This window comes from Mesoplodon mirus (genome assembly GCF_964341445.2).
Source record: "Mesoplodon mirus genome assembly, chromosome: 20".
NCBI classification, from domain to species: Eukaryota; Metazoa; Chordata; class Mammalia; order Artiodactyla; family Ziphiidae; genus Mesoplodon; species Mesoplodon mirus.
The window spans coordinates 3,393,752-3,413,010 of record NC_138996.1 but is presented as its reverse complement, the minus strand read 5'-3'; positions in this window follow the sequence as shown (position 1 = coordinate 3,413,010).

Below are 19,259 nucleotides of genomic sequence, written 5' to 3'. Positions count from 1 at the left end.
TAGTGTTAGTGTACGGTTTAGGATTAGTGTATGGGTTAGGGTAAGATGTAGGGTTGGCGTTAGGGTTAGGTTTAGAGCTAGGGTTAGGGTTAGTGACCGGGTAATTTTTAGGTTACAGGGGAGGGTACGGAAATGTTTTAGGGTCAAAATACATATGCGGGAATGGGTTAGTGTTAGTTTACGGTTTAAGATTAGTGTACGTGTTAGGGTAAGGTGTAGGGTTGGAGTTAGATTTAGCTTTAGGGCTAGGGTTAGGGTTAGCGAAATGTAAGGCTTAGGGTACAGGTGAGGGTACAGAAAAGTGTTACGGTCTGTGTACGTGTCAGGGCACGGATTAGTATTAGGGTACGGGTTAGGATTACAGTACGGATTAGGGTAAGGTGTAGGATTGGGGTTAGGGTTAGTGTTAGGGTTAGGGTTAGCGAATAGGTAATATTTAGGGTACAGATAAGCATATGGAAACGAGTTAGGGTCAGGCTTGTTGTTAGGGCACAGGTTAGTGTTATTGTACGGATTAGGATTAGGGTATGGGTTAGGATTTTGTGTAGGGTTGTGGATAGTGTTAGGCTTAGACCTAGGGTAAGTGTTAGCGAACAGGTAAGGTTTACGGTACACAGGAGGGTACGGAAACGTGTTAGTGTCAAAGTACATGTGAGGGAATTGCTTAATTTTGGTGTATGGGTTAAGATCAGTGTATGGGTTAGGGTATGGTGTCAGGTTGGTGTTAGCGTTCTGTTTAGGGAAAGGGCTAGGTTTAGCGAACGGTAAGATTTAGGGTACTGGAGAGGATACGGAAAAGTGTTAGGGTCAGGGTACGTGTTAGGGCACGGGTTAGTGTTAGTGTACGGGTTAGGATTAGGGTATGGGTTAGGGAAAGGTGTAGGGTTGGGGTTATGTTTAGGTGTAGGGGTGGGGTTAGGGTTAGCGAATAGGTAACATTTAGGGTACAGGTGAGCTTATGGAAACAAGTTAGGGTCAGGGTTCATGTTAGGGCACAGGTTAGTGTTAGTGTATGGATTAGGGTACGGGTTAGGGTTAGGTGTAGGGTTGGGGTTAGGGTTAGGTTTAGACATAGGGTTAGGGTCAGCGAATGGTAAGATTTAGGGTACAGGAGTGGGTATGGAAAAGTGTTAGGGTCAGGGTACGTGTTAGGGCATGGATTAGTGTTAGTGTATGGGTAAGGATTAGGGTACGGGTTAGGGAAATGGGTAGGGTTGGTGTTATGGTTAGGGTTAGGCCTACAGTTAGAGTTAGCAAACGGGTAAGGTTTACGGTACACGGGAGGGTACGGAAATGTGTTAGTGTCAAAGTACATGTGAGGGCATGGGTTCGTTTTTTTGTACGGGTTAAGTTTAGTGTACGGGTTAGGGTATGCTGTAAGGTTGGTGTTAGCATTATGTTTAGGGCTAGGGTTAGGGTTAGTGAACGGTAAGATTTTGGGTACAGGAGAGGATACGGAAAAGTGTTCGCATCAAGGTACGTGTTAGGACATAGGTTAGTGATAGTGTATGGGTTGGGATTAGGGTACGGGTTAGGGTAAGTAGTAGGGTTGGCGTTAGGGTTAGGGCTAGGGCTAGGGCTAGGGTTAGGGTTAGCGAATGGGTAAGGTTTAGGGTACCGGTGAGGTTATGGAAAAGCGTTAGGGTCAGGGTACATGTCAGGGCATGGCTTAGTAGTAGTATACTGGTTAGGATTAGGGTACGGTTTAGGTAAGGTTTAGGGTTGGGCTTAGGGTTAGCTTTATGGCTAGGGTTAGGGTTAGCCAAATGTCAGGTTTAGGGTACAGGTGATGGTACAGAAAAGTGTTAGGGTTTGTGTATGTGTTAGGACACGTGTCAGTGTTAGTGTATGGCTTAGGATTAGCTTACGGGTTAGGGTAAGGTGTACGGTTGGGGTTTCGTCTAGGTTTAGGGTTAGGGTTAGCGAACGGTAAGGTTTAGGGTACAGGTGAGGTTACGGAAAAGTGTTAGGGTCAGGGTACGTGTTAGGGCAGGGGTTAGTGTGGGTTTACAGGTTAGGATTAGGGTACGGGTTAGGGTAATTGGTAGGGTTGGCGTTATGGTTAGTGTTAGGGGTAGGGTTAAGTTTAGTGAACGGGTAAGGTTTAGGTTACAGCTGACCATATGGAAATGTTTTATTGTCAAAGTACGTGTGTGGTATTGCGTTAGTGTTAGTGTATGGGTTAAGATTAGTGTATGTGTTAGGAGTAGGTTTGTAGTTAGGTTTAGGTTTGGGGCTACGGTTATGGTTAACAAATGGTAAAGTTTAGGGTTAGTGTTAGGGTTAGGGTTAGGGGTAGGGTTAGGGTAGGTGTTAGGGCACGAGTTAGTGTTAGTGTATGGGTTATGATTAGGGTATGGGTTAGGGTAAGGTGTAGGGTTGGGGTTAGGTTTAGGTTTAGGGCTAGTGTTAGGGTTAGCGAATAGGTAACATTAGAGTACAGGTGAGCGTATGGAAATGAGTTAGGGTCAGGGTTCGTGTTAGGGCACAGGTTAGTGTTAGTTTAAGGATTAGGATTAGTGTACATGTTAGAGTTAGGTGTAGGGTTGGGCTTGGGTTTAGGGTTAGGTTTAGACCTAGGGTTAGGGTTAGTGAATGGTAAGATTTAGGGTTCAGGCGTGGGTATGGAAAAGTGTAAGGGTCAGGGTAAATGTTAGGGCACGGATTAGTGTTAGTGTACGGGTTAGAATTAGGGTACGGGTTAGGCTAATGGATAGGGTTGGCGTTATGTTTAGTGTTAGGGCTAGGGGTAGGGTGAGCGAACGAGTAAGCTTTAGGTTACAGGTGAGGGTAAGGAAATGTTTTAGTGTCAAAGTAAGTGTGAGGGAATGGGTTAGTGTTAGTGTATGCATTAAGATTAGTGTACATGTTAGGGTAAGGTGTAGGGTTGTAGTTAGATTTAGCTTTAGGGCTAGGGTTAGGGTTAGCAAACGGTAAGATTTAGGCTACAGGAGAGAGTAGGGTAAAGAGGTAGAGGCAGGGTACGTGTCAGGGCATGGATTAGTGTTTGTGTACGGGATAGGATTAGGGTACGGTTTATGGTAAGGTGTTGGGTTGGTGTTAGGGCTTGGTTTAGGGGTATGTTTCGGGTTTGTGAACGGTAAAGTTTAGGGTACAGGTGAGGGTACAGAAAAGTGTTAGGCTCAGGTTACGTTTCAGGGCACGGATTAGTATTAGTGTACTGGTTAGGATTACGGTATGGGTTAGGGTAATGGGTAGGGTTGAGTTTAGCCTTAGGTTTAGGGCTATGGTTAGGGTTAGCGAAATGTAAGGTTTAGGTTACAGGTGATGGTCCAGAAACGTGTTAGGATCAGGGTACATGTTAGGGCACGGATTAGTGTTAGGGTACTGGTTAGGATTGGGTACGCGTTAGGGTAAGGTTTAGGGATGGGGTAAGGTTTACATTTAGGTCTAGGGTTAAGGATAGCAAACGGTATGGTTTAGGGTACAGGTGAGTGTACAGAAAAGTGTTACGGTCAGGGTACCTGTTAGGGCACGTGTAGTGTTAGTGTATGGGTTAGGATTAGGGTACGGGTTAGGGAAATGTGTAGGGTTGAGGTTAGGGTTAAGTTTAGGGCTAGGGTTAGGGTTAGCGAACAGGTAAGTTTTATGGTACATGAGTGTACGGAAACGTGTTAGTGTCAAAGTACGTGTGAGGGCATTGCATAATTTTGGTGTACGGGTTAAGATTAGTGTACGGGTTAGGGTATGGTGTAGGGTTGGTGTTAGCATTATGTTTAGGGCTAAGGTTACGGTTAGCGAACCAGTAAGGTTTAGGGTACAGGTGAGGGTACGGAAAACTTTTAGGGTCAGGGTATATGTTAGGACACCTGTTAGTGTTAGTGTACGTGTCAGGATTAGCGTAGAGTTTAGGGTAAGGTGTGGGGTTGTGGTTAGGTTTAGGTTTAGGGCTAGGCTTAGGGTTGGCGAACGGGTAAGTTTTAGGGTACAGTTGAGGGTACGGAAAAGCGTTTGGGTCAGGTTATGTGTTAGGAAACGTGTTAGTGTTAATGTGTGGTTAGGATTAGGGTATGGGTTAGGGTAATGGTTAGGGTTGGCGTTAGGGTTAGGGATAGGCTTAGCGAACAGTTAAGGCTTATGGTACATGTGAGTGTATGGAGACGTGTTAGTGTCAAATTACGTGTGAGGGCATGGGTTAGTGTTAGTGTAGGGGTTAAAAATAGGGTACGGGTTAGAATAAGGTGTAGGGTTGGTGTTAGGGTTAGGTTTAAGTCTACAGTTAGGGTTAGCTAACGATTAGGTTTAGTGTACAGCTGAGGGTATGGAAAAGTGTTAGGGTCAGGGTACGTTTCAGGGCACTGGTTAGTGTTAGTGTACGGTTTAGGATTAGTGTATGGGTTAGGGTAAGATGTAGGGTTGGCGTTAGGGTTAGGTTTAGAGCTAGGGTTAGGGTTAGCGACCGGGTAATTTTTAGGTTACAGGGGAGGGTACGGAAATGTTTTAGGGTCAAAATACATATGCGGGAATGGGTTAGTGTTAGTTTAAGGTTTAAGATTAGTGTACGTGTTAGGGTAAGGTGTAGGGTTGGAGTTAGATTTAGCTTTAGGGCTAGGGTTAGGGTTAGCGAAATGTAAGGCTTAGGGTACAGGTGAGGGTACAGAAAAGTGTCACGGTCTGTGTACGTGTCAGGGCACGGATTAGTATTAGGGTACGGGTTAGGATTACAGTACGGATTAGGGTAAGGTGTAGGATTGGGGTTAGGGTTAGTGTTAGGGTTAGGGTTAGCGAATAGGTAATATTTAGGGTACAGGTAAGCATATGGAAACGAGTTAGGGTCAGGCTTGGTGTTAGGGCACAGGTTAGTGTTATTGTACGGATTAGGATTAGGGTATGGGTTAGGATTTTGTGTAGGGTTGTGGATAGTGTTAGGCTTAGACCTAGGGTAAGTGTTAGCGAACAGGTAAGGTTTACGGTACACAGGAGGGTACGGAAACGTGTTAGTGTCAAAGTACATGTGAGGGAATTGCTTAATTTTGGTGTATGGGTTAAGATCAGTGTATGGGTTAGGGTATGGTGTCAGGTTGGTGTTAGCGTTCTGTTTAGGGAAAGGGCTAGGTTTAGCGAACGGTAAGATTTAGGGTACTGGAGAGGATACGGAAAAGTGTTAGGGTCAGGGTACGTGTTAGGGCACGGGTTAGTGTTAGTGTACGGGTTAGGATTAGGGTATGGGTTAGGGAAAGGTGTAGGGTTGGGGTTATGTTTAGGTGTAGGGGTGGGGTTAGGGTTAGCGAATAGGTAACATTTAGGGTACAGGTGAGCTTATGGAAACAAGTTAGGGTCAGGGTTCATGTTAGGGCACAGGTTAGTGTTAGTGTATGGATTAGGGTACGGGTTAGGGTTAGGTGTAGGGTTGGGGTTAGGGTTAGGTTTAGACATAGGGTTAGGGTTAGCGAATGGTAAGATTTAGGGTACAGGAGTGGGTATGGAAAAGTGTTAGGGTCAGGGTACGTGTTAGGGCATGGATTAGTGTTAGTGTATGGGTAAGGATTAGGGTACGGGTTAGGGAAATGGGTAGGGTTGGTGTTATGGTTAGGGTTAGGCCTACAGTTAGAGTTAGCAAACGGGTAAGGTTTACGGTACACGGGAGGGTACGGAAATGTGTTAGTGTCAAAGTACATGTGAGGGCATGGGTTCGTTTTTTTGTACAGGTTAAGTTTAGTGTACGGGTTAGGGTATGCTGTTAGGTTGGTGTTAGCGTTATGTTTAGGGCTAGGGTTAGGGTTAGTGAACGGTAAGATTTTGGGTACAGGAGAGGATACGGAAAAGTGTTCGCATCAAGGTACGTGTTAGGACATGGGTTAGTGATAGTGTATGGGTTGGGATTAGGGTACGGGTTAGGGTAAGTAGTAGGGTTGGCGTTAGGGTTAGGGCTAGGGCTAGGGCTAGGGTTAGGGTTAGCGAATGGGTAAGGTTTAGGGTACCGGTGAGGTTATGGAAAAGCGTTAGGGTCAGGGTACATGTCAGGGCATGGCTTAGTAGTAGTATACTGGTTAGGATTAGGGTACGGTTTAGGTAAGGTTTAGGGTTGGGCTTAGGGTTAGCTTTATGGCTAGGGTTAGGGTTAGCCAAATGTCAGGTTTAGGGTACAGGTGATGGTACAGAAAAGTGTTAGGGTTTGTGTATGTGTTAGGACACGTGTCAGTGTTAGTGTATGGCTTAGGATTAGCTTACGGGTTAGGGTAAGGTGTACGGTTGGGGTTTCGTCTAGGTTTAGGGTTAGGGTTAGCGAACGGTAAGGTTTAGGGTACAGGTGAGGTTACGGAAAAGTGTTAGGGTCAGGGTACGTGTTAGGGCAGGGGTTAGTGTGGGTTTACAGGTTAGGATTAGGGTACGGGTTAGGGTAATTGGTAGGGTTGGCGTTATGGTTAGTGTTAGGGGTAGGGTTAAGTTTAGTGAACGGGTAAGGTTTAGGTTACAGCTGACCATATGGAAATGTTTTATTGTCAAAGTACGTGTGTGGTATTGCGTTAGTGTTAGTGTATGGGTTAAGATTAGTGTATGTGTTAGGAGTAGGTTTGTAGTTAGGTTTAGGTTTGGGGCTACGGTTATGGTTAACAAATGGTAAAGTTTAGGGTTAGTGTTAGGGTTAGGGTTAGGGGTAGGGTTAGGGTAGGTGTTAGGGCACGAGTTAGTGTTAGTGTATGGGTTATGATTAGGGTATGGGTTAGGGTAAGGTGTAGGGTTGGGGTTAGGTTTAGGTTTAGGGCTAGTGTTAGGGTTAGCGAATAGGTAACATTAGAGTACAGGTGAGCGTATGGAAATGAGTTAGGGTCAGGGTTCGTGTTAGGGCACAGGTTAGTGTTAGTTTAAGGATTAGGATTAGTGTACATGTTAGAGTTAGGTGTAGGGTTGGGCTTGGGTTTAGGGTTAGGTTTAGACCTAGGGTTAGGGTTAGTGAATGGTAAGATTTAGGGTTCAGGCGTGGGTATGGAAAAGTGTAAGGGTCAGGGTAAATGTTAGGGCACGGATTAGTGTTAGTGTACGGGTTAGAATTAGGGTACGGGTTAGGCTAATGGATAGGGTTGGCGTTATGTTTAGTGTTAGGGCTAGGGGTAGGGTGAGCGAACGAGTAAGCTTTAGGTTACAGGTGAGGGTAAGGAAATGTTTTAGTGTCAAAGTAAGTGTGAGGGAATGGGTTAGTGTTAGTGTATGCATTAAGATTAGTGTACATGTTAGGGTAAGGTGTAGGGTTGTAGTTAGATTTAGCTTTAGGGCTAGGGTTAGGGTTAGCAAACGGTAAGATTTAGGCTACAGGAGAGAGTAGGGTAAAGAGGTAGAGGCAGGGTACGTGTCAGGGCATGGATTAGTGTTTGTGTACGGGATAGGATTAGGGTACGGTTTATGGTAAGGTGTTGGGTTGGTGTTAGGGCTTGGTTTAGGGGTATGTTTCGGGTTTGTGAACGGTAAAGTTTAGGGTACAGGTGAGGGTACAGAAAAGTGTTAGGCTCAGGTTACGTTTCAGGGCACGGATTAGTATTAGTGTACTGGTTAGGATTACGGTATGGGTTAGGGTAATGGGTAGGGTTGAGTTTAGCGTTAGGTTTAGGGCTATGGTTAGGGTTAGCGAAATGTAAGGTTTAGGTTACAGGTGATGGTCCAGAAACGTGTTAGGATCAGGGTACATGTTAAGGCACGGATTAGTGTTAGGGTACTGGTTAGGATTGGGTACGCGTTAGGGTAAGGTTTAGGGATGGGGTAAGGTTTACATTTAGGTCTAGGGTTAAGGATAGCAAACGGTATGGTTTAGGGTACAGGTGAGTGTACAGAAAAGTGTTACGGTCAGGGTACCTGTTAGGGCACGTGTAGTGTTAGTGTATGGGTTAGGATTAGGGTACGGGTTAGGGAAATGTGTAGGGTTGAGGTTAGGGTTAAGTTTAGGGCTAGGGTTAGGGTTAGCGAACAGGTAAGTTTTATGGTACATGAGTGTACGGAAACGTGTTAGTGTCAAAGTACGTGTGAGGGCATTGCATAATTTTGGTGTACGGGTTAAGATTAGTGTACGGGTTAGGGTATGGTGTAGGGTTGGTGTTAGCATTATGTTTAGGGCTAAGGTTATGGTTAGCGAACCAGTAAGGTTTAGGGTACAGGTGAGGGTACGGAAAACTTTTAGGGTCAGGGTATATGTTAGGACACCTGTTAGTGTTAGTGTACGTGTCAGGATTAGCGTAGAGTTTAGGGTAAGGTGTGGGGTTGTGGTTAGGGTTAGGTTTAGGGCTAGGCTTAGGGTTGGCGAACGGGTAAGTTTTAGGGTACAGTTGAGGGTACGGAAAAGCGTTTGGGTCAGGTTATGTGTTAGGAAACGTGTTAGTGTTAATGTGTGGTTAGGATTAGGGTATGGGTTAGGGTAATGGTTAGGGTTGGCGTTAGGGTTAGGGATAGGCTTAGCGAACAGTTAAGGCTTATGGTACATGTGAGTGTATGGAGACGTGTTAGTGTCAAATTACGTGTGAGGGCATGGGTTAGTGTTAGTGTAGGGGTTAAAAATAGGGTACGGGTTAGAATAAGGTGTAGGGTTGGTGTTAGGGTTAGGTTTAAGTCTACAGTTAGGGTTAGCTAACGATTAGGTTTAGCGTACAGCTGAGGGTATGGAAAAGTGTTAGGGTCAGGGTACGTTTCAGGGCACTGGTTAGTGTTAGTGTACGGTTTAGGATTAGTGTATGGGTTAGGGTAAGATGTAGGGTTGGCGTTAGGGTTAGGTTTAGAGCTAGGGTTAGGGTTAGCGACCGGGTAATTTTTAGGTTACAGGGGAGGGTACGGAAATGTTTTAGGGTCAAAATACATATGCGGGAATGGGTTAGTGTTAGTTTACGGTTTAAGATTAGTGTACGTGTTAGGGTAAGGTGTAGGGTTGGAGTTAGATTTAGCTTTAGGGCTAGGGTTAGGGTTAGCGAAATGTAAGGCTTAGGGTACAGGTGAGGGTACAGAAAAGTGTTACGGTCTGTGTACGTGTCAGGGCACGGATTAGTATTAGGGTACGGGTTAGGATTACAGTACGGATTAGGGTAAGGTGTAGGATTGGGGTTAGGGTTAGTGTTAGGGTTAGGGTTAGCGAATAGGTAATATTTAGGGTACAGATAAGCATATGGAAACGAGTTAGGGTCAGGCTTGTTGTTAGGGCACAGGTTAGTGTTATTGTACGGATTAGGATTAGGGTATGGGTTAGGATTTTGTGTAGGGTTGTGGATAGTGTTAGGCTTAGACCTAGGGTAAGTGTTAGCGAACAGGTAAGGTTTACGGTACACAGGAGGGTACGGAAACGTGTTAGTGTCAAAGTACATGTGAGGGAATTGCTTAATTTTGGTGTATGGGTTAAGATCAGTGTATGGGTTAGGGTATGGTGTCAGGTTGGTGTTAGCGTTCTGTTTAGGGAAAGGGCTAGGTTTAGCGAACGGTAAGATTTAGGGTACTGGAGAGGATACGGAAAAGTGTTAGGGTCAGGGTACGTGTTAGGGCACGGGTTAGTGTTAGTGTACGGGTTAGGATTAGGGTATGGGTTAGGGAAAGGTGTAGGGTTGTGGTTATGTTTAGGTGTAGGGGTGGGGTTAGGGTTAGCGAATAGGTAACATTTAGGGTACAGGTGAGCTTATGGAAACAAGTTAGGGTCAGGGTTCATGTTAGGGCACAGGTTAGTGTTAGTGTATGGATTAGGGTACGGGTTAGGGTTAGGTGTAGGGTTGGGGTTAGGGTTAGGTTTAGACATAGGGTTAGGGTCAGCGAATGGTAAGATTTAGGGTACAGGAGTGGGTATGGAAAAGTGTTAGGGTCAGGGTACGTGTTAGGGCATGGATTAGTGTTAGTGTATGGGTAAGGATTAGGGTACGGGTTAGGGAAATGGGTAGGGTTGGTGTTATGGTTAGGGTTAGGCCTACAGTTAGAGTTAGCAAACGGGTAAGGTTTACGGTACACGGGAGGGTACGGAAATGTGTTAGTGTCAAAGTACATGTGAGGGCATGGGTTCGTTTTTTTGTACGGGTTAAGTTTAGTGTACGGGTTAGGGTATGCTGTAAGGTTGGTGTTAGCATTATGTTTAGGGCTAGGGTTAGGGTTAGTGAACGGTAAGATTTTGGGTACAGGAGAGGATACGGAAAAGTGTTCGCATCAAGGTACGTGTTAGGACATGGGTTAGTGATAGTGTATGGGTTGGGATTAGGGTACGGGTTAGGGTAAGTAGTAGGGTTGGCGTTAGGGTTAGGGCTAGGGCTAGGGCTAGGGTTAGGGTTAGCGAATGGGTAAGGTTTAGGGTACCGGTGAGGTTATGGAAAAGCGTTAGGGTCAGGGTACATGTCAGGGCATGGCTTAGTAGTAGTATACTGGTTAGGATTAGGGTACGGTTTAGGTAAGGTTTAGGGTTGGGCTTAGGGTTAGCTTTATGGCTAGGGTTAGGGTTAGCCAAATGTCAGGTTTAGGGTACAGGTGATGGTACAGAAAAGTGTTAGGGTTTGTGTATGTGTTAGGACACGTGTCAGTGTTAGTGTATGGCTTAGGATTAGCTTACGGGTTAGGGTAAGGTGTACGGTTGGGGTTTCGTCTAGGTTTAGGGTTAGGGTTAGCGAACGGTAAGGTTTAGGGTACAGGTGAGGTTACGGAAAAGTGTTAGGGTCAGGGTACGTGTTAGGGCAGGGGTTAGTGTGGGTTTACAGGTTAGGATTAGGGTACGGGTTAGGGTAATTGGTAGGGTTGGCGTTATGGTTAGTGTTAGGGGTAGGGTTAAGTTTAGTGAACGGGTAAGGTTTAGGTTACAGCTGACCATATGGAAATGTTTTATTGTCAAAGTACGTGTGTGGTATTGCGTTAGTGTTAGTGTATGGGTTAAGATTAGTGTATGTGTTAGGAGTAGGTTTGTAGTTAGGTTTAGGTTTGGGGCTACGGTTATGGTTAACAAATGGTAAAGTTTAGGGTTAGTGTTAGGGTTAGGGTTAGGGGTAGGGTTAGGGTAGGTGTTAGGGCACGAGTTAGTGTTAGTGTATGGGTTATGATTAGGGTATGGGTTAGGGTAAGGTGTAGGGTTGGGGTTAGGTTTAGGTTTAGGGCTAGTGTTAGGGTTAGCGAATAGGTAACATTAGAGTACAGGTGAGCGTATGGAAATGAGTTAGGGTCAGGGTTCGTGTTAGGGCACAGGTTAGTGTTAGTTTAAGGATTAGGATTAGTGTACATGTTAGAGTTAGGTGTAGGGTTGGGCTTGGGTTTAGGGTTAGGTTTAGACCTAGGGTTAGGGTTAGTGAATGGTAAGATTTAGGGTTCAGGCGTGGGTATGGAAAAGTGTAAGGGTCAGGGTAAATGTTAGGGCACGGATTAGTGTTAGTGTACGGGTTAGAATTAGGGTACGGGTTAGGCTAATGGATAGGGTTGGCGTTATGTTTAGTGTTAGGGCTAGGGGTAGGGTGAGCGAACGAGTAAGCTTTAGGTTACAGGTGAGGGTAAGGAAATGTTTTAGTGTCAAAGTAAGTGTGAGGGAATGGGTTAGTGTTAGTGTATGCATTAAGATTAGTGTACATGTTAGGGTAAGGTGTAGGGTTGTAGTTAGATTTAGCTTTAGGGCTAGGGTTAGGGTTAGCAAACGGTAAGATTTAGGCTACAGGAGAGAGTAGGGTAAAGAGGTAGAGGCAGGGTACGTGTCAGGGCATGGATTAGTGTTTGTGTACGGGATAGGATTAGGGTACGGTTTATGGTAAGGTGTTGGGTTGGTGTTAGGGCTTGGTTTAGGGGTATGTTTCGGGTTTGTGAACGGTAAAGTTTAGGGTACAGGTGAGGGTACAGAAAAGTGTTAGGCTCAGGTTACGTTTCAGGGCACGGATTAGTATTAGTGTACTGGTTAGGATTACGGTATGGGTTAGGGTAATGGGTAGGGTTGAGTTTAGCCTTAGGTTTAGGGCTATGGTTAGGGTTAGCGAAATGTAAGGTTTAGGTTACAGGTGATGGTCCAGAAACGTGTTAGGATCAGGGTACATGTTAGGGCACGGATTAGTGTTAGGGTACTGGTTAGGATTGGGTACGCGTTAGGGTAAGGTTTAGGGATGGGGTAAGGTTTACATTTAGGTCTAGGGTTAAGGATAGCAAACGGTATGGTTTAGGGTACAGGTGAGTGTACAGAAAAGTGTTAAGGTCAGGGTACCTGTTAGGGCACGTGTAGTGTTAGTGTATGGGTTAGGATTAGGGTACGGGTTAGGGAAATGTGTAGGGTTGAGGTTAGGGTTAAGTTTAGGGCTAGGGTTAGGGTTAGCGAACAGGTAAGTTTTATGGTACATGAGTGTACGGAAACGTGTTAGTGTCAAAGTACGTGTGAGGGCATTGCATAATTTTGGTGTACGGGTTAAGATTAGTGTACGGGTTAGGGTATGGTGTAGGGTTGGTGTTAGCATTATGTTTAGGGCTAAGGTTACAGTTAGCGAACCAGTAAGGTTTAGGGTACAGGTGAGGGTACGGAAAACTTTTAGGGTCAGGGTATATGTTAGGACACCTGTTAGTGTTAGTGTACGTGTCAGGATTAGCGTAGAGTTTAGGGTAAGGTGTGGGGTTGTGGTTAGGTTTAGGTTTAGGGCTAGGCTTAGGGTTGGCGAACGGGTAAGTTTTAGGGTACAGTTGAGGGTACGGAAAAGCGTTTGGGTCAGGTTATGTGTTAGGAAACGTGTTAGTGTTAATGTGTGGTTAGGATTAGGGTATGGGTTAGGGTAATGGTTAGGGTTGGCGTTAGGGTTAGGGATAGGCTTAGCGAACAGTTAAGGCTTATGGTACATGTGAGTGTATGGAGACGTGTTAGTGTCAAATTACGTGTGAGGGCATGGGTTAGTGTTAGTGTAGGGGTTAAAAATAGGGTACGGGTTAGAATAAGGTGTAGGGTTGGTGTTAGGGTTAGGTTTAAGTCTACAGTTAGGGTTAGCTAACGATTAGGTTTAGCGTACAGCTGAGGGTATGGAAAAGTGTTAGGGTCAGGGTACGTTTCAGGGCACTGGTTAGTGTTAGTGTACGGTTTAGGATTAGTGTATGGGTTAGGGTAAGATGTAGGGTTGGCGTTAGGGTTAGGTTTAGAGCTAGGGTTAGGGTTAGCGACCGGGTAATTTTTAGGTTACAGGGGAGGGTACGGAAATGTTTTAGGGTCAAAATACATATGCGGGAATGGGTTAGTGTTAGTTTACGGTTTAAGATTAGTGTACGTGTTAGGGTAAGGTGTAGGGTTGGAGTTAGATTTAGCTTTAGGGCTAGGGTTAGGGTTAGCGAAATGTAAGGCTTAGGGTACAGGTGAGGGTACAGAAAAGTGTTACGGTCTGTGTACGTGTCAGGGCACGGATTAGTATTAGGGTACGGGTTAGGATTACAGTACGGATTAGGGTAAGGTGTAGGATTGGGGTTAGGGTTAGTGTTAGGGTTAGGGTTAGCGAATAGGTAATATTTAGGGTACAGATAAGCATATGGAAACGAGTTAGGGTCAGGCTTGTTGTTAGGGCACAGGTTAGTGTTATTGTACGGATTAGGATTAGGGTATGGGTTAGGATTTTGTGTAGGGTTGTGGATAGTGTTAGGCTTAGACCTAGGGTAAGTGTTAGCGAACAGGTAAGGTTTACGGTACACAGGAGGGTACGGAAACGTGTTAGTGTCAAAGTACATGTGAGGGAATTGCTTAATTTTGGTGTATGGGTTAAGATCAGTGTATGGGTTAGGGTATGGTGTCAGGTTGGTGTTAGCGTTCTGTTTAGGGAAAGGGCTAGGTTTAGCGAACGGTAAGATTTAGGGTACTGGAGAGGATACGGAAAAGTGTTAGGGTCAGGGTACGTGTTAGGGCACGGGTTAGTGTTAGTGTACGGGTTAGGATTAGGGTATGGGTTAGGGAAAGGTGTAGGGTTGGGGTTATGTTTAGGTGTAGGGGTGGGGTTAGGGTTAGCGAATAGGTAACATTTAGGGTACAGGTGAGCTTATGGAAACAAGTTAGGGTCAGGGTTCATGTTAGGGCACAGGTTAGTGTTAGTGTATGGATTAGGGTACGGGTTAGGGTTAGGTGTAGGGTTGGGGTTAGGGTTAGGTTTAGACATAGGGTTAGGGTCAGCGAATGGTAAGATTTAGGGTACAGGAGTGGGTATGGAAAAGTGTTAGGGTCAGGGTACGTGTTAGGGCATGGATTAGTGTTAGTGTATGGGTAAGGATTAGGGTACGGGTTAGGGAAATGGGTAGGGTTGGTGTTATGGTTAGGGTTAGGCCTACAGTTAGAGTTAGCAAACGGGTAAGGTTTACGGTACACGGGAGGGTACGGAAATGTGTTAGTGTCAAAGTACATGTGAGGGCATGGGTTCGTTTTTTTGTACGGGTTAAGTTTAGTGTACGGGTTAGGGTATGCTGTAAGGTTGGTGTTAGCATTATGTTTAGGGCTAGGGTTAGGGTTAGTGAACGGTAAGATTTTGGGTACAGGAGAGGATACGGAAAAGTGTTCGCATCAAGGTACGTGTTAGGACATGGGTTAGTGATAGTGTATGGGTTGGGATTAGGGTACGGGTTAGGGTAAGTAGTAGGGTTGGCGTTAGGGTTAGGGCTAGGGCTAGGGCTAGGGTTAGGGTTAGCGAATGGGTAAGGTTTAGGGTACCGGTGAGGTTATGGAAAAGCGTTAGGGTCAGGGTACATGTCAGGGCATGGCTTAGTAGTAGTATACTGGTTAGGATTAGGGTACGGTTTAGGTAAGGTTTAGGGTTGGGCTTAGGGTTAGCTTTATGGCTAGGGTTAGGGTTAGCCAAATGTCAGGTTTAGGGTACAGGTGATGGTACAGAAAAGTGTTAGGGTTTGTGTATGTGTTAGGACACGTGTCAGTGTTAGTGTATGGCTTAGGATTAGCTTACGGGTTAGGGTAAGGTGTACGGTTGGGGTTTCGTCTAGGTTTAGGGTTAGGGTTAGCGAACGGTAAGGTTTAGGGTACAGGTGAGGTTACGGAAAAGTGTTAGGGTCAGGGTACGTGTTAGGGCAGGGGTTAGTGTGGGTTTACAGGTTAGGATTAGGGTACGGGTTAGGGTAATTGGTAGGGTTGGCGTTATGGTTAGTGTTAGGGGTAGGGTTAAGTTTAGTGAACGGGTAAGGTTTAGGTTACAGCTGACCATATGGAAATGTTTTATTGTCAAAGTACGTGTGTGGTATTGCGTTAGTGTTAGTGTATGGGTTAAGATTAGTGTATGTGTTAGGAGTAGGTTTGTAGTTAGGTTTAGGTTTGGGGCTACGGTTATGGTTAACAAATGGTAAAGTTTAGGGTTAGTGTTAGGGTTAGGGTTAGGGGTAGGGTTAGGGTAGGTGTTAGGGCACGAGTTAGTGTTAGTGTATGGGTTATGATTAGGGTATGGGTTAGGGTAAGGTGTAGGGTTGGGGTTAGGTTTAGGTTTAGGGCTAGTGTTAGGGTTAGCGAATAGGTAACATTAGAGTACAGGTGAGCGTATGGAAATGAGTTAGGGTCAGGGTTCGTGTTAGGGCACAGGTTAGTGTTAGTTTAAGGATTAGGATTAGTGTACATGTTAGAGTTAGGTGTAGGGTTGGGCTTGGGTTTAGGGTTAGGTTTAGACCTAGGGTTAGGGTTAGTGAATGGTAAGATTTAGGGTTCAGGCGTGGGTATGGAAAAGTGTAAGGGTCAGGGTAAATGTTAGGGCACGGATTAGTGTTAGTGTACGGGTTAGAATTAGGGTACGGGTTAGGCTAATGGATAGGGTTGGCGTTATGTTTAGTGTTAGGGCTAGGGGTAGGGTGAGCGAACGAGTAAGCTTTAGGTTACAGGTGAGGGTAAGGAAATGTTTTAGTGTCAAAGTAAGTGTGAGGGAATGGGTTAGTGTTAGTGTATGCATTAAGATTAGTGTACATGTTAGGGTAAGGTGTAGGGTTGTAGTTAGATTTAGCTTTAGGGCTAGGGTTAGGGTTAGCAAACGGTAAGATTTAGGCTACAGGAGAGAGTAGGGTAAAGAGGTAGAGGCAGGGTACGTGTCAGGGCATGGATTAGTGTTTGTGTACGGGATAGGATTAGGGTACGGTTTATGGTAAGGTGTTGGGTTGGTGTTAGGGCTTGGTTTAGGGGTATGTTTCGGGTTTGTGAACGGTAAAGTTTAGGGTACAGGTGAGGGTACAGAAAAGTGTTAGGCTCAGGTTACGTTTCAGGGCACGGATTAGTATTAGTGTACTGGTTAGGATTACGGTATGGGTTAGGGTAATGGGTAGGGTTGAGTTTAGCCTTAGGTTTAGGGCTATGGTTAGGGTTAGCGAAATGTAAGGTTTAGGTTACAGGTGATGGTCCAGAAACGTGTTAGGATCAGGGTACATGTTAGGGCACGGATTAGTGTTAGGGTACTGGTTAGGATTGGGTACGCGTTAGGGTAAGGTTTAGGGATGGGGTAAGGTTTACATTTAGGTCTAGGGTTAAGGATAGCAAACGGTATGGTTTAGGGTACAGGTGAGTGTACAGAAAAGTGTTAAGGTCAGGGTACCTGTTAGGGCACGTGTAGTGTTAGTGTATGGGTTAGGATTAGGGTACGGGTTAGGGAAATGTGTAGGGTTGAGGTTAGGGTTAAGTTTAGGGCTAGGGTTAGGGTTAGCGAACAGGTAAGTTTTATGGTACATGAGTGTACGGAAACGTGTTAGTGTCAAAGTACGTGTGAGGGCATTGCATAATTTTGGTGTACGGGTTAAGATTAGTGTACGGGTTAGGGTATGGTGTAGGGTTGGTGTTAGCATTATGTTTAGGGCTAAGGTTACAGTTTGCGAACCAGTAAGGTTTAGGGTACAGGTGAGGGTACGGAAAACTTTTAGGGTCAGGGTATATGTTAGGACACCTGTTAGTGTTAGTGTACGTGTCAGGATTAGCGTAGAGTTTAGGGTAAGGTGTGGGGTTGTGGTTAGGTTTAGGTTTAGGGCTAGGCTTAGGGTTGGCGAACGGGTAAGTTTTAGGGTACAGTTGAGGGTACGGAAAAGCGTTTGGGTCAGGTTATGTGTTAGGAAACGTGTTAGTGTTAATGTGTGGTTAGGATTAGGGTATGGGTTAGGGTAATGGTTAGGGTTGGCGTTAGGGTTAGGGATAGGCTTAGCGAACAGTTAAGGCTTATGGTACATGTGAGTGTATGGAGACGTGTTAGTGTCAAATTACGTGTGAGGGCATGGGTTAGTGTTAGTGTAGGGGTTAAAAATAGGGTACGGGTTAGAATAAGGTGTAGGGTTGGTGTTAGGGTTAGGTTTAAGTCTACAGTTAGGGTTAGCTAACGATTAGGTTTAGTGTACAGCTGAGGGTATGGAAAAGTGTTAGGGTCAGGGTACGTTTCAGGGCACTGGTTAGTGTTAGTGTACGGTTTAGGATTAGTGTATGGGTTAGGGTAAGATGTAGGGTTGGCGTTAGGGTTAGGTTTAGAGCTAGGGTTAGGGTTAGCGACCGGGTAATTTTTAGGTTACAGGGGAGGGTACGGAAATGTTTTAGGGTCAAAATACATATGCGGGAATGGGTTAGTGTTAGTTTAAGGTTTAAGATTAGTGTACGTGTTAGGGTAAGGTGTAGGGTTGGAGTTAGATTTAGCTTTAGGGCTAGGGTTAGGGTTAGCGAAATGTAAGGCTTAGGGTACAGGTGAGGGTACAGAAAAGTGTCACGGTCTGTGTACGTGTCAGGGCACGGATTAGTATTAGGGTACGGGTTAGGATTACAGTACGGATTAGGGTAAGGTGTAGGATTGGGGTTAGGGTTAGTGTTAGGGTTAGGGTTAGCGAATAGGTAATATTTAGGGTACAGGTAAGCATATGGAAACGAGTTAGGGTCAGGCTTGGTGTTAGGGCACAGGTTAGTGTTATTGTACGGATTAGGATTAGGGTATGGGTTAGGATTTTGTGTAGGGTTGTGGATAGTGTTAGGCTTAGACCTAGGGTAAGTGTTAGCGAACAGGTAAGGTTTACGGTACACAGGAGGGTACGGAAACGTGTTAGTGTCAAAGTACATGTGAGGGAATTGCTTAATTTTGGTGTATGGGTTAAGATCAGTGTATGGGTTAGGGTATGGTGTCAGGTTGGTGTTAGCGTTCTGTTTAGGGAAAGGGCTAGGTTTAGCGAACGGTAAGATTTAGGGTACTGGAGAGGATACGGAAAAGTGTTAGGGTCAGGGTACGTGTTAGGGCACGGGTTAGTGTTAGTGTACGGGTTAGGATTAGGGTATGGGTTAGGGAAAGGTGTAGGGTTGGGGTTATGTTTAGGTGTAGGGGTGGGGTTAGGGTTAGCGAATAGGTAACATTTAGGGTACAGGTGAGCTTATGGAAACAAGTTAGGGTCAGGGTTCATGTTAGGGCACAGGTTAGTGTTAGTGTATGGATTAGGGTACGGGTTAGGGTTAGGTGTAGGGTTGGGGTTAGGGTTAGGTTTAGACATAGGGTTAGGGTTAGCGAATGGTAAGATTTAGGGTACAGGAGTGGGTATGGAAAAGTGTTAGGGTCAGGGTACGTGTTAGGGCATGGATTAGTGTTAGTGTATGGGTAAGGATTAGGGTACGGGTTAGGGAAATGGGTAGGGTTGGTGTTATGGTTAGGGTTAGGCCTACAGTTAGAGTTAGCAAACGGGTAAGGTTTACGGTACACGGGAGGGTACGGAAATGTGTTAGTGTCAAAGTACATGTGAGGGCATGGGTTCGTTTTTTTGTACGGGTTAAGTTTAGTGTACGGGTTAGGGTATGCTGTAAGGTTGGTGTTAGCGTTATGTTTAGGGCTAGGGTTAGGGTTAGTGAACGGTAAGATTTTGGGTACAGGAGAGGATACGGAAAAGTGTTCGCGTCAAGGTACGTGTTAGGACATGGGTTAGTGATAGTGTATGGGTTGGGATTAGGGTACGGGTTAGGGTAAGTAGTAGGGTTGGCGTTAGGGTTAGGGCTAGGGCTAGGGCTAGGGTTAGGGTTAGCGAATGGGTAAGGTTTAGGGTACCGGTGAGGTTATGGAAAAGCGTTAGGGTCAGGGTACATGTCAGGGCATGGCTTAGTAGTAGTATACTGGTTAGGATTAGGGTACGGTTTAGGTAAGGTTTAGGGTTGGGCTTAGGGTTAGCTTTATGGCTAGGGTTAGGGTTAGCCAAATGTCAGGTTTAGGGTACAGGTGATGGTACAGAAAAGTGTTAGGGTTTGTGTATGTGTTAGGACACGTGTCAGTGTTAGTGTATGGCTTAGGATTAGCTTACGGGTTAGGGTAAGGTGTACGGTTGGGGTTTCGTCTAGGTTTAGGGTTAGGGTTAGCGAACGGTAAGGTTTAGGGTACAGGTGAGGTTACGGAAAA